The sequence below is a fragment of the Hippocampus zosterae genome, chromosome 2, assembly GCF_025434085.1.
Source record: "Hippocampus zosterae strain Florida chromosome 2, ASM2543408v3, whole genome shotgun sequence".
Classification (NCBI taxonomy): domain Eukaryota; kingdom Metazoa; phylum Chordata; class Actinopteri; order Syngnathiformes; family Syngnathidae; genus Hippocampus; species Hippocampus zosterae.
The window spans coordinates 4,503,599-4,519,322 of NC_067452.1; the positions used below are offsets into that span (position 1 = coordinate 4,503,599).

Below are 15,724 nucleotides of genomic sequence, written 5' to 3' on the forward strand. Positions count from 1 at the left end.
CTTATCTGCGGCAAAGACGTGTGCACAACGTTGATGTGTGATGTGGGTAACCTACAGCTCAATTAGCAAAAGTATGCGGTACCGTATCTGAGTAAAAGAATCAGAGCATCCCTTCACTTGTAGGGTCGGATTTACTTACGGTTCGACAGTCCATCATTACTAACCTCTCTTATATAAGAATGAACTGAAGATCTCGTAGACTCTACAACAGGGGTGTGAAATTCATTTTTTGTCACGGGCCACATTATAATTACCTCGGAGGGCTGTTATGACTGTAAAACGATATATATATTCAGGGATAGTTTAAGTTACTGTAATCAGGGTTATGGTAACAAGAAAACTTACAATAGCTCTCTTATATATTACATATGAGAATTTGAAATTTTCGTCCAAATTTTAGCAAGCATCATAGAGGTCAACATGTTTGATTTGCTTTTGTGGGACACATCAAATGATGTTTGACACCCATGCTCTACAACGATCAATGGTATCTGATTCCCTGGAAAAATGTTTAAGCGGAATAATGGCCTTGTCCAGGTATATGACCTTTTTGTCATCACGATAGCTGCTTTGTCAAACTGCCAGATAAAAAAATAAATTTTGGTCTGTGTCTCCGACTGGGCGAGATGTTGAGATGTCACACTCATTAGTCCGTCACTGACCAGGCTGTGCCTAATCATCACATGCTTGCGACAAAATTCAGTCTCTCATCGCAGCTACGTTGGGGAGGCGGGATAAGCAGCTGTCAAAGTCATGTCGACAGAGGCATAATGTGCACGTGCCTTGTTTCTATGAATCAAAAAAAGCAAATAGAGTGTGGACCAATTCGTTCCTGTGGAGATTGTCGTATGGACTGTCTTTTAAGATTCAAGATATCCTTTATTTGTCCCACACTGGGGAAATTTACAGCCTACAGCAGCAAGAATATGGGTAGAAAGAAGAAAGAAGAAAAAACAAACAAACACCATTCAATTAAGTGCAATATAAATACAAAATGGATACATCCCAGTGCTATTTACAATTGTTTTTCATATCATTTAATTATTATTATTTAATTTAATTATTATTATTGTTATTATTTTTATTCAGTAGCCTGACAGCAGTCGGTAGGAACGAGCGTTGGTATATCCTTGCAGCGCGGGTGTAACAGTCTCTGGCTGAAGGAGCTACCTAGTGCTGTCAGGGCGGGCTGGATGGGGTGGGAGGGACTGTCCATCATAGCTTTTAGCTTAGTTAGCATCCTTCTGTTGCCCACCTTCTCCAGAGTGGAGAAGGGAGCAGCCCAGGACAGAACTGGCCTACCTGACCAGTCGCTCCAGTCTCTTTTGAGGTGTATAATTGTTTTAATGACAACACACTTGCTCATAAGCTACTAGCTTTTCAGTTTGCAAAGGTAGCAGGAGTTGAAATGCTACAAATACTTTCCAATATGTCCCTTTTTGTTCAAATCACTTTTTAAATACTTTTTTAAATACTGTACACATCACAAATTGTGATTGTGTCTCGTCATAAGTAGGAGGGTACTGTCTTTCTTTTGGTCAATGCAGAAAATTCAATCGAAGGACAATGTAGGTAGGACATGTCACACTCTGCGGCAAGGCGAACAAACTTATGACATGCCAGACTTTCGTTATTGTGGTCGTGAAGCGTCCCAGTTGAGTTTGTCACACTACACATGGCTACGATGCATCAAGATTCAAACTCAAAATCAGCCTTGAGCCACTACATTTGTCCGTGGCAGGTCTGTCAGCTCAAAATCCGACTACCGTATTTTCCACACTAAAAGGCGCACTGGATTATGAGGAGCACCTTCACTGAATGGCCTATTTTGTAATTTTTTTCATAGAGTGAGACTCCTCTACAAAGAAATCATGTTGGCAGCAAGAATTTTTTTCATAACAGGGTTTTTTTCACTGTTGCAAGTTTTATCTCAGATGTAAACACACACACACACACATATATATATGTGTACTCTTTACTTTTATTCCAATGCTGTACGTAGTGCATAAATATGAGCATACACTTATTTGGTGTTGTATAACATTAACATAATTTTTTTTGTTAAACACTCCACTTTGTTTGTTGGTTTAAAAAAGTCATTTATACTCCTTTATAAAAAAGGAAGTTTCAATATTTCAAATTTGATTTCAAACTTTACTTCTATAAAATACACTTCAGGCATAACAGTACTGAAATGAACAATATGTCGACTGTATACAGTACTGTTACACCTTATGAATATGTAATTAATACATTTAATGATACATAACTAAGAAAAAACGCACCCAAAAATCAGATACATTTTTGGTTATTTTGTAAAGCAACATTCAAGTTTTCCATCCATTCCTGAAAAAATAATTGATAGAAAATAATAGTATTGAGTTCTTAATTTTTTAGCAAAGGTAATAATGTCATGGATGTGTTTGTGACCAAAAGGTGGTACTGTAGGGCTCTGCCTGCAGCTGCACACCTGTTGGTCATTGTCATTAGTTGCTAATTTAAAAGACTTGATGCCCGACCACTCAGTGTCGGGTCATTGTTGCTGTGTGCACGTGTCATGTTTTGTTTTCTGTCTTAGGTTTTTGCTACTTTGATGTCTTGTGAGCCACCCTGCTCCTCCCTGCTTTTTGGGGTCCTCCAACTACGACCTCGCAAAACATGACATTTAAATTGGAATCTAAATCAATGATTCTTAAAATCAAACAATCCTAATCACAAAGACACTTCATACTGTACTGTATAGCCCAGAGGTGCCCAAACGTAATCACGCGCCACAGTGAATTTAAAATTTACCTGCTTTATTTTTTTGAATATTTTATTTTGTGAAAATGAGACTGATAGGATGATTAGGGTGCAGCCTACATTAACACAAAAAAATATCACTAACATGTACAAAGACACACAAATGTTTGTTCTGTTTTTTTTTCTCCTCGACAATCCTCGGATCTACTTGGGACCTCTCTTAGATCTACCGGTAGATCAGGATCTACCTAATGGGCACTCCTTGTATAGCCAATGTACAGTTGTGCACAAAGAAAAAAAGGGAAAGAAATGGCAAAATTTACGATCAGCATTCACTTTCACTTACATCAATTTCTTGGATAATGTCTTTTATTTTGCTTCCTCCGTCTTTCATTTTGATCACTTTTACCCTCTCTTCCAGCGTCAGAGCTCTTCTTGTCTTAGCTGCTTGGCATCCAAAGGTCTGTGTTGTAGCCATTTTAGCAATGCAATGAAATACTTCCTGGACTACTGCGCAGGTGTAAACCAGTGTGGTGGTTGCTGTTGCAGTTTCGGAGCAAAGCAGTAGGAGTCGCTGTTGGCTGAGGTTGGATACCATTTTGCGGAAAGCTTGTTTTTGTTGTTGTGAATCTCGTCGCGAGGCAAGAGAGAAAAAGATTTCGTATAACGGAACCGGGAGATTTTTCGTTGTAGAGGAAGCAGAAAAGTGCGAATGGCTTTCACGCATGGACACTTTTTTCACACTAGGGGGTATTTTTGCCCATGTAGGTTTAGATGTAGAGGAGTTTCACGGGATTGGATGCACCGGATAATAAGACGCAATCTACAATGCATTCACTAGATGGAGCTACACTCAAGGAAATGCAAACAGAAGGATCAAATGTCAGTAAAATGTAGGAGATTGGACTGTCTCAGAAGTGTTTGTTATTTATTCCTCTGTTGTGTATTCACTAACGAGGAAATCACAAAATAAGTTCTGTAGGGGGCGCTATAGAATTTATTTATTTTCTCACTTGATTTTCTGTTTTGATGCATTATTTTCAATATTCGTAGTTTTATTGAAGTAATCGTTAATTTACGTTTTTCGGAGGTGGTCATGAACGCCTCTCGAGTCAAACAGAAGAAGATAAGGCACGGAGACGGACAAAGACGTACCTGTATTTGTTGAGACTGTGAAAACCAGAGCTGCCCAAACTTTTTGGACCGAAGATCTACTTTTCGATCAACTAACCTCCCGGAATCTACCCTTACCGGCACGCGCACACACACGCACACATGAACGCCATGATGAGAAACAGCCTGAAACTGAGGCATGCGATGCACTTTTGCAGCCTGTTAACTATCGTAGCTCACACGTACAGTTTTAAAGTGCTTCCCTGGGCCCTCCGAGATTCTTATTCTTTTCCCGTGCCCTCGATTAATTGTACATGAAGCAAACTCTGAATGAGAATAATGACGATAAAAGATAGAGCGCAACAGCTCTGATTACAAGCTGCAATTGCAGACTGCTGAGCGCAAACAACTTTCGGTGACGTACTCAGGCGCCACCGTAAATTCAAGATTTACCTACTTTATTTTATTTTTTATTTATTTTATTTTTTTGTGTGTGAAAATGAGACTGAGGATGATTAGGGTGCAGCGTACATTAACACAAAAATATTACTAACATGTACAAAAACACAAATGGTTGTTTTTCTTTTGTTTTTTTTCTCTTCGACACTCCTCGGATCTACTTGGGACCTGTCTTAGATCTACCGGTAGATCAGGATCTACCTAATGTGCACCCCTGGTGAAAACCATGAATAAAGTGTACGTTTTAAAAAACCAACATCACAGCTCTCATTTTTTCGGAGCTGCAACAAAAACATATTTAATAAAGCAGCGACACAGTTCACTGAACCAATAAAAAGTTATAACATTGACTCATTAACGGTGAACTCTCTTGTCGCTATTCGATTTCCGTGTTCTATTGCATGTCTCCAGCTAGGAGCCATTTTGGGGGTGACATATTAACGTAATGACCACACACATGGCGCACTGTGAGCTTTTAAGAAAATAGAAGACTTTTAGGTACACCTTTTAGTGTGGAAAATATGGTACATTTGTGTCGTTTGACGTTGGCACAATGATAAAAAATAATAACATACCCGTATGCTGCTATATTGGACACTTTTGACCCGTTCTCGTAATCACTGTGATGTCACACATGCTGCATGTATGGCCGTAAGTGCTGCCTCATCGATATACATATATAAAATGTTACATGTTTAGATCTAATGTTTTCAGACTTTGATTATCACAAGTCTACACATGTGCACATAAATTTGGGTGATAATTGGTCGCGCTTTTTTGTACGTACATTAAATGCTGTCATGTTTTTTCTCCTCAAGGCAACTAGGAGAGACAACCTTCCGACGTGAATACAATAAAACATGTTTTATAAAAGTTTCGTTCTAATATTTTCAGTCTATGATTATCACATGCCTGCATGTTTCTTGGCTGTGATAGCCTGTCACTTCCGCAATAAATGTCCTTTTTTTTTCTTTCTCAAAGGAAGAATATGAAACCTGAAATGGTTAGGACTGCCATCTAAATTATGGCAAAGTGAACAGTAGAGGGTTACAGCACAGAAAACATCACAATGATTAGGTGAAATGGGAAAAAAAAACGTCCAATTCGGCGGCATTCAGCTTTATCATTGTTATGATGCATAATCGGCTTCAACATTTTTTTACCGGAATCAGATGCCAGTGATGTATGCATTTTTTATGTCCACACAAACTGTTTGCTAGATCGAAGGAAATTGGAGTCGTGTGTTTCTTTAAATGAAGAAACCCGTGCAGCTGAAGTGTCTATTTTCGTACGTAGTTGGAATGACACGGTTCTGCGTAGGCCAACGGGGTCTGTTAGTAAATATGTTGATTTGAGCTTTGCCACCGGGGCATCTAGCATCACATGAATTAATTGGTGAGTGGCAGCGGCCACTTAACGTAGGCCCAGCCAGCAGCTCCAGATTGAGCTGAGTCGAGTTGATGAAGGTAATGTCCACCAGCAGTTAAACTGAATGACAATTATATTTATTACCTCGTGACAGTGGGTTCTCTCACTGATACCCTGAAGACAAACTTAGAATTTAGAATATGTCAATTGCCTTCACTGTGTACTTTGATTGACTTATCATATCATTCATATCAAATGTTATGCCATACTCTGTTTGTCAAGAGTTCCAACCAACATTGACCATATTCCATGATGTATGTGTAATGATGCTGTTGTCATAAGCTGATCAGCTTCCTGCTCTATTAAGGCGTTTCATCATTTATATTCCTTTTGGTGCCGTTTTTCTAGTATGAACAGCTGGAATCCTGTCAAGCATTGGGGCGGGTTCTGCTGAGACCTAAGCATGCAAAGACATCAAAAGCTTTCCTCTGTTGATTGATTCTTGTAATTTTCAAGGAGCCATTACCAGCTCCCGTTGGTCGTGGTTTTGAATTGAAGAGTTATTTAAAAGCTTTTGAATGAACCGGTTCATTAATTGGGTGGGAAATAAGCGATGTCTCGCCCGGCACTGCAGCCCTTTGTAAGGAATGATTGAGCAAGTGATCCAGATTTCTTTTGAGGAACACCAAAGAGGATGTTGAGAGGGTGCACCTCCATCCTGGCTATTAAATTACATTAATGACTCTGAAGGAAATGAAAAGCGCAGAAGTGATCCAGATTGTGTGGAACTATAACAAACCCCCAACAGTCCTTCCATCCCTGCCTGTTATCAATGTTGAGACAATGACCAGTGTGCAACGTCAATACTTCAAGCAACGCACCACACGCAAAATGGCTGCAGCGGATTTTGAAAATCCAATCGCTGTGAAGAAAGAATCTTCCACCCGTGGTTCCATCGTAAATCACAATCTCGCGGCGTTGGTCAAACAAAGAGCTATTTCTTTTTTTGTTGCCACTGTCATGTTACGAATTGACAAATATGGCAGCTCACATAGATAGTGATATGAACAGAAAACAAATACGCATCTATATTTCTAATCTCTTTTCTGTATTTGACGCATACACAAAACACACTGTATTATTGGGCTTGCATGCAGGCATGGTAAAACATACGCCAGCTTAAACATACGGCATGCATGCACGCACGCTAAAAACACGTTAGCTTGAAGCATACGATAGCATGCATGCACGCTAAAACATACCAGGTATGTTAGCTTAAAGCATACGGTAGCAGCTAAGACATACGGACACACGGTAAAAACACGTTTTTAAAAAGGAAACGGAAGCAAAACTGAGTTCAGTTGTACTTTATTTAGCCATTTTACAATGTACTCATGTGACAGGTACCTGCTATGGGTGTGCCTTTGCCATCCTCTTACATGCCTACCCTTCACTCATTGGTGACTGGTACCTGCTAGGGGCGTGCCTTTAGCATCCTCTTACACGCCCATCCTTCACTCATTGGCGAACTTCCGCATGCCTGTCGTCACTCACGTCCGCCTTTTCTCTGTATAAACAGCGTGTCAGCCAGAAGTGGTCTCAGTCAAGATTTGGAACTCGGCGCAAACACTAGACGTGCTGCATTATAAGGCGTCCTGTCCATTTTGGAGAAAATGTAAGACTTTTAATGGCGCCTTATAGTCGTGAAAATACGGTATATAAAATATCCACTCCTCAAATACAAAGCAAACAAAAAAACGTGTCTCTCTTGCGTTAAGATTCCCATTAAAAATGCTACAAGTCTATTGAATAATTAACCAAACATTAACCAACGTTAAGTGTACGACCTCATTTCGAGGTGTTTTTCACACAAAAATCAACAGATTCTCAACAGCTCTTCATATTATACTGTTTGTCCTGAATGTCATTCAAAATCCTCACCTGTATAACAAATGCAGTGCAGTATGCGGAAGTAAAGTTGTCAGTCAAGTCGTCCCCTCTGCTGCATCATGCCAGGCCACGAAATGCCACAACAGCCGATTGCCCAATTAAGCCACCCTCTGCAATTTGTAAAACTAGCAAGCTTTTGAATGTGTCCATGTGGTCTTAACTTTAGCCACTTTCATGCACAACTGTTAACGGTTCTTGTAAGAAAATAAGAAATAAAATCACTATCGTTTGTGGACTTTTAGAAATGTTTTGTAGCGGCAACTTTGGTTGAAATCTTTCAGTTGGTAGCGTCTCTACCCAAACTAGACAGATAGTAGGTTTCTGTTAAAATTAGCTGATCATAAAATCTGCTTCCTATTTTACCTTTGTTACAGCTGCCGCTGTTGTGAAAGGGCTATATAAATCAGCATGTATTGTATTGTACCTGAACGACACAATTTTTTGACCAAATGCTGGATCTGGCTTCTTGCCAGGACTTGCAACTCTGGAATGCACTTCACTTAGGAGTCAGCCAATCCTCCATTAAACATCTCCACTTGGTCCGGAACGCTGCTGCGAGCCTCTTAAATTGTACTCCTAAGAGGGAGCACATAACTCCTACCTTGGCACCCCTTCACTGGCTCACTATACATTTTCGAGTTTTTAAGATCCCATAGTTTGTTCCCAAATCTTTAAATGGCCTTGCTGCACCTTACCTCTATGAGCTCCACCGTGTCTTTCCGGTGCCGCTGGTCTGCCGACCAGACATTATTAGAGATGTTGCATTTTGCGTAATGGTGGTTGGGTAGTTAGTTGGACCAAACAAAACTATGACAGGAAACAAAACACGACAGGAGCACACGTATACTCACATACTCAGGGACATGCAAACACTCCACAGAGAGGACAGAGCCTGAATTGACCCCATAACCTCTGCACTGTGAGGTCGACGTGCTAACCACTGGACCACCAGGCTGCACCTCAGTTAGATAATGTTTGCATAAATCCTGCAAAGACATACATGAACACCCCCCCACCCCCACCCTTCACCTTCACACTTGGTAAAGTTAACAACACAATTGATTGAGAATCGTGAGTGCCAAACATAGGTTGTTTCTTTTTTGTTGTCCTTGATCTGAATGGCATCAAATATTACGGTTGAATGGTGGTGTCTCTGAGTTCATCAACTATGTTGTGATATTGAGCGGGATCAAGTGCATCCGAAGCATACTCGATTTGAGCATTTTTCCGCAGCTGCAAATAAAACACTGTGGTCAACCACAGCACAAGGTCATTTGTAACAGGTAGAAAATTCCCATGTAAAATTCTCATGCTCTGCCTTCTCTGCTGAAATTATCTTCTAAAAGTGGGATCAGTTAACTCAATACTGTATATATCTTCAGAAGCAGCTGATGTATGGGGTCAAAGCCCTGCGCGAAAACTGAGAGGAAATAATTACCATTATATTTTATTTTCATCCCCAAAGACATGAACAATACATCTCAGGGTTATCTTCCGGGGACCACTGAGACTCGAAGAGATTTGCTTTGGATGCCTTTCAGGGAGATGTGCATTGTTGTTGGGTGGAAATGGCATGCCAGGGGATGCAAAATGAGCACATTTTCCTCTCATTTCCCACTCCTCTGGTCATGGGATCGACACTTAGTCACTTATACAAGCTTTGTTGTCACACTTAATACGGCAGGCAGCACGGAGTTAAATTTAAAAAAAAACTCGCTCTTAGAAGTAATTAATACTAACTGAATTTGAAAAACAAAAGTTAAACAGAAATAAAAACAATCCATAATGAAACATGCCAAATTATTCTAACCTTGATGTGGTGACATCTCCAAAAAGTCAAAGCAAATCAAAACACATAATTTCTGTTCATGGAACTTCGAAAGAATTAAATGTGTGTGTTTTGTGTGTGAGTAAGATTTTCTGAGGGGCGGCCCGGTGGGCGACTGGTTAGCGCCTCAGCCTCACAGTGCAGAGGTGCAGGCTTCGATTCCGGCTCTGGCCTTCCTGTGTGGTGTTTTCATTTTCTCCCACATGCCTGCGTGGAATTTCTCCGGGTACCCCGATTTCCTCCCACGTTCCAAAGACATACATGGCATGTTAATTGAACACTCTAAATTGTCCGTAGTGTGGTATGTCTGGTCTGCGATTGTCTGGCAACCAGTTGAGGGTGTCCCCCGCCTACTGCCCGAAGACGGCTGGAATAAGCTCCAGCACGCCCCGCAACCCTCGTGAGGATATGCGGATCAGAAAATGGATAGATGGATATGCTGAGGTTACGTGAGATATGAGAAGGTTACATATGAAGTTCTGCTCGTCATGGTCATTCAAACCTTGATTATTTGTGTGACTTTGAAAGGGCAATTTTGGTAGGATTCTGGATTGAACTGGATTATTGGGTTTACTGTAAAAGATTTAACTAAGAGATCGAGTTCTATATTCTCATTATTTAATTGGCTCAGTCGAACGCATGTGATGTGCAGGTCTCCAGGTTGGGTAACGGCAGTCATCCAGAGACATGTTAAGCAGCTCAGGTATCCTTCATAGTCTGAGTTACATAGCTTAGTGGTGCTTTTCCCAGCCAGAACACAGTTAGAGCAGAAGCAGCAGAATTGGCTCTCAACAGAGTTTGTGATTGACAGACCACTTTACAAGAAGGGCCTAGAGACACAGTCCTACTTGTCCCTCTAGTATTCAATTTTAGCTGCAGAGCAAGGAGATGCAGATCGCTCATAATCACGTTGGAAGCTCATTTGCATTGTCCTGTGAAGCTTTCAGCAGTGACTAAAATGTCTCATCATTTTTGTGGCTGAGCAGATTTGTGGTTGAAGTGATATTTGGATGTGTAATTTGGGAAGGTTTTTTTGTCATTATATCTGCATGTACTTTTAATACTTGACTAATAAACTTTAACTAATAAAGTTTTAAAAAAGAAAACTGGAAAAATGCTTCTTGCGAAAACATTTTGCACCATTGGTAGCCAGTTTTCCCACTTAAAATGAACATGTGTTTATCGGATCAGAAGTAAAAATTACTATGTGTGGTGCAACCATGTAAAATGTGGTTCATTTTAACTGCCAATGCTCGTCATCATATGCTGCTTTTGTTATGGACTATTTTCGCGTGTTCTCTTGTAAATTGGATATTTTAAGCAATGTCAGTCACAAACTGCAATTGGCCGGCGACCAGTTCAGGGTGTACCCTGCCTACTGTCGCAAGACAGCCGGGAGAGGCTCCAGCATGCCCACGACACTCGTGAGAATAAGCGGATTAGAAAACGGAAGGATGGATGGATGGATATAAGTCACAAGGAAAGACAAGGCATACAGTTGCCCATGCTCTTCACTAGGGAGGATGGGCTGACCTGCGAATAGCCAAAATCCACATATAATTGACAAACATTGAAACGCATTGCAGGAAAATAAATAAATAAATATATTTATTTATGCCAGGGGATGCAAAATGAGCATATTTGGAGCGGAATGCGGATGCAAAATGAGCACCCGCCCCTCCACAAATTCTTCAAAAAACATTGATCAAAAACGTTCATATTGGGATTCATATATAATATTGGGATTAAAACAAGAAAGAAAGAAAAAAGTCTGCATATCTGCGGGTGTTGAATCTGACAGTTTTGGTTTATTTTTCTTCATGTAAACTTGAGTTAATTGTCCTGTTGCATCCAGTGGCGCTGTGTGTTTTTTACTTTGAATTTTTGCAGATAAAGACTTTTCTTTCCCCACTCTTCTGTCCTGTCTGCTTCTGGGTACAAATCTTACTTCTCGCATGACAGTATGTTCTGACCAGTTATGGACGCAGCAGACTCAGATGACACGATCCACCAAGCCGTAAGGGCACAGAGAGCACGACTCGGCAGACATGAGGAGTTCCTTACGGAGGTTCTGGACTCTATTCATAACCTTTGCACCACTGTCAACTCAATGGCTGTCCATTTGGCACCCAAAACTCCACCACGGACTTCATCACCTCCCCCAGCCCAGGTACACACCTCCAATCAGGGAATGATCTGCTCATCGACTTCTCACTGGGAATCCAACATTCCATCACTTGAACATTATTCTGGGGAGGGGCTGGGAGCTTGTGGCCGATGACCTGGTTTTTGAGTAACAATCTGGCCCATCATGTCAAGTTGGCCTTTGTCATCAACTTGCTTTGGGGAAGAGGTCGGACAATTTCTTGCTGGAGTCTCAGTCAGAAACAATGAAATAATTTGCTTTGTTTTCTGAGGAGATGCATAAAGACTTTGATCAGCCCTTCATTAATCAGTCTTCGTGCAAGCAGCTAATGTCATGATGTCAGGGCTCTTAATTTTTCTCTGTCCTATCGTCCAGGCTCCTGTAATGTTAAGCCTTGAATCTCTGACTCATGTACGATCCCTCTCCTTCAGGCTTCATCAGTGTGGCTGTATGGGACATTGAGTGGACAGTATTAGTACAGCTACCAGATTATTTGTCCCTGATTCAGTTCACTCTCAAGTCCTGCAATGGTCTTTCCATGCTGAGGTGAATCAAACTCTCCAGTTCCTGCAAAAACGCTTCTGGTAGGCCATCAAATGGTCCAAGATGTCAGGGAGTTCATTGCCACGTCGAGGGAAGTCCTCAAACCATGGCCCCATGAGTCGACCTCAACACCTGCCCATCCCCAATCCTCCTTGGTCCCACGTATCGATCGATTTCATTTCTAGTCCTTCCTCCCTCCTTTGGAATCAGAGTCATGTTGACTGCGGTTTGTTGATTCTCCAAGATGGTTCATTTCATTCCGTTACCCAGACTTCCCTTTGCCCTCTTGAGACTGCGGACATCTGAGTGAACCATGTCTTCAAGCTTCATGGCATGCCCATTGTTTAAGTCTCCAAATCAAATCACAGTTATGGGAAGCTCAACTTCCTCAACGAGTGGATAGACATTGTTTATACATATAAAAAAAAAAAAATCCTCGTCTAACCCCCCCTCGGGTGGTGTCCGTCCCTCATTCAGCTCGGGTCCTCTACCAGAGGCCAGGAAGCTTGAGGGTGCTGTTCCCAGCACTGCACATTTCTGGACTGAGATGTTCGATCTTGTTCCCTGGATCTGTTGCATCCACTCATCCAGTTTGGGGGTCACTGCCCCGAGTGCTCCGACCACCACAGGCACGACTGTTACCTTTACCTTCCAGGCTCTCTCCAGCTCCTCTCTGAGCCCTTGGTATTTCTCGAGTTTCTCGTGTTCCTTCTTCCTGATGTTTCCATCACTTGGGACCACTACATCCACTACAACGGCTTTCCTCTGCCCTTTATCTATGATCACGATATCTGGTTGGTTCGCCATTACCATCTTGTCAGTCTGTATCTGGAAGTCCCACAGGATCTTCGCTCTCTCATTCTCTATCACCTTCAGAGGTGTTTCCCATTTTGAGCTTGGCGTTTCCAGTCCATACTACGCACAGATGTTTCGGTAGACTATGCCAGCCACCTGGTTATGGCGTTCCATGTAGGCTTTCCCTGCCAGCATCTATGCACACACACACACACACACATACGTGTTTTGGTGCATTTTCAGGACGTCCGTTTGTTCACCCGACATATGGGTACATGCCTTTCCCGTGGTCCTACAGGCTCCAAAAAAATATGGTAACCATGAAAAAAAATCAGGAAGACAGCCATCTACTCAGATTTTGGCTAGGACGTAATTTTTTTTTGATTTATGACAAAACTACTACATATGAGGACATTGACAGGTTTTTGTGTATTATGGAGACAGTCACCTCAAACACACTACCATTTTGTGTTTTTGTGAATTTTGAGCCCCCTAGATACACATCATTTTCAAGTATATATGACTTATGAAGACCAGCTAAGAGTAAAGTGTGTATTTTTAAATTGACTCATGTTACATACCAACAGTATATGTTAGGCACATGTGTCCAATTGTCATGCTCGGGCATGGGAAGAACTCTACAAAGGAAGGAAGCCCAGATTCAAAGATTCAAATACCAATTGCTGAACTGTGAGGCGAATGTGCCAAACAGTCGTTACACCCGTCATCCCTCAAATATTCACATTAATAATACAAGATAGTAAAATAAGCTGTGAAGAAGAAGAGACGGTTAAATATGTGGTCAGTCCACTTTCTTATTTTTTAATTGCTGACAAATATGAAATTATGAACACAGAAAACATGCCACCTCCTCTCCATGACACAAAGCACTGCAATAGATGAGGGTTGTTTGAACTGAAGAAGATTATGTCAAAATGTGAATACTGCGATGAAGAATTTTTAATGAATCTGGCGATATATTGTGCCATGTGTGTAGCAACTTCTTTAGTTACCGTTAGACAAAAGCAACTTTTCAAAAAGTATTGAAATTCTTGAAATAGGATGCATTCAAATGTTTTAGGGTTTTTCCGAAATATCACCTCAAACCTAATAAGCCTATCTTTTGTGAGAAGTTTGTATATCGTACGTACGTTTATATACAGCAGGGGTGTCCAAGGTCGGTCCTCAAGGGCCGCTGTCTTTTTGTTTTCCAGCTCTCCCAGGATGTTCTAGTGCTGCATCAGAGCTGACTGATGAACTGATCATCTGAAACAGGTGTGATGCAGCCGGGAGAGCTGGAAAACAGGCACGACAGTGGCCCTCCAGGCCCAGATCGGGACATGCCTGATATACAGTATAATTTACATGTTCATACATCTTCAAGGATTTTCCAAATTGCTCTTGAAGATCATGAAACAACAAACGTGAAACACAGTATTAAACAACCAATATGAAATCCATAATTGACCATCCCACCCTAAATGCACCATTGCTATTGCTTTAGTTAACTTGAACTGAAATGTACCCAGACGTGCTCGCATTTAAATGGACTAGCCATTCATTTCCCTTTTTAATGCAGTTATATCCTGTTGTGGATGTAGTTTTTGATGGACACCCAGCCTCTGTCTGTCAGAGCTGCTGGCTCTGCGTGGAGACAGGACTCCCAGCTCGTTTTACCTGAAACTTTATGGCTTGTTATGAAATCAAACATATGTCGCTCAACAGCCTTCACTTCATCATCTGTCCACGTGCGTCTCTTATTCCCACCTGTAAAAGAGGCATTATTTATTAAAAATGGAAAAATAAAATAATCAAAATAAGATATTCCAGGAAATAATGAGAATTTTGAAAATTTGAGAATTTTGAGAATTTATCTCTCATTCCATTCATGGTCTCCAGAGGGTTCAGTCAGGTCACTTGGTGTCTGGAACATAACATTACGGTGTCAAAATATTCAGCATTCTTCATTCTGACCAGTTAAGAAATGAATAAACATTAATTATCATTGAACATTGCTCACGGGAGAGTTTGGGATGAATATACCACACTATAGAAAGTTAACACTGTTCAGTTCTGTGGAACAGCAATATGAGGACATTCGAACACAGACTCTCCAGAGTTAAGTTAAGACAAAAGTCATGTCACCTGAAACACACTCAGGTTTTTCAGGTCTAAAGAAATATGAGGACATGACGACTGAGATCATGGAGAGTCCATGTTTATGATTTATAACTTCTCCTGTGTTTGTCAAAGAAAGCTGAAAACTCAAACCTAGTATATCATGATAAGAAGTAGTAACCTGTTGTAAGGATGAAGTGGATCTCTCACTCCATTCATGGTCTCCAGAGGGTTCAGTCAGGTCACTTGGTGTCTGCAACATAACATTACGGTGTCAAAATATTCAGCATTCTTCATTCTGACCAGTTAAGAAATGAATAAACATTAATTATCATTGAACATTGCTCACGGGAGAGTTTGGGATGAATATACCACACTATAGAAAGTTAACACTGTTCAGTTCTGTGGAACAGCAATATGGGGACATTCGAACACAGGCTCTCCAGAGTTAGGTTAAGGCAAAAGTCATGTCACCTGAAACACACTCAGGTTTTTCAGGTCTAAAGAAATATGAGGACATGACGACTGAAATCATGGAGAGTCCATGTTTCTGATTTATAACTTCTCCTGTGTTTGTCAAAGAACATTGAAAATTCAAACCTAGTATATCATGATAAGAAGTAGTAACCTGTTGTAAGGATGAAGTGGATTTCTCAATCCAT

General features: G+C 41.0%; 1 protein-coding gene across 4 annotated transcripts in view; it reads left to right on the forward strand.

The window, feature by feature from the left end:
- Positions 1 to 15,724, forward strand: part of LOC127596358 (interleukin-1 receptor accessory protein-like 1) — a 268,134-nt gene that overhangs the window by 914 nt on the left and 251,496 nt on the right. The window lies entirely within an intron of this gene.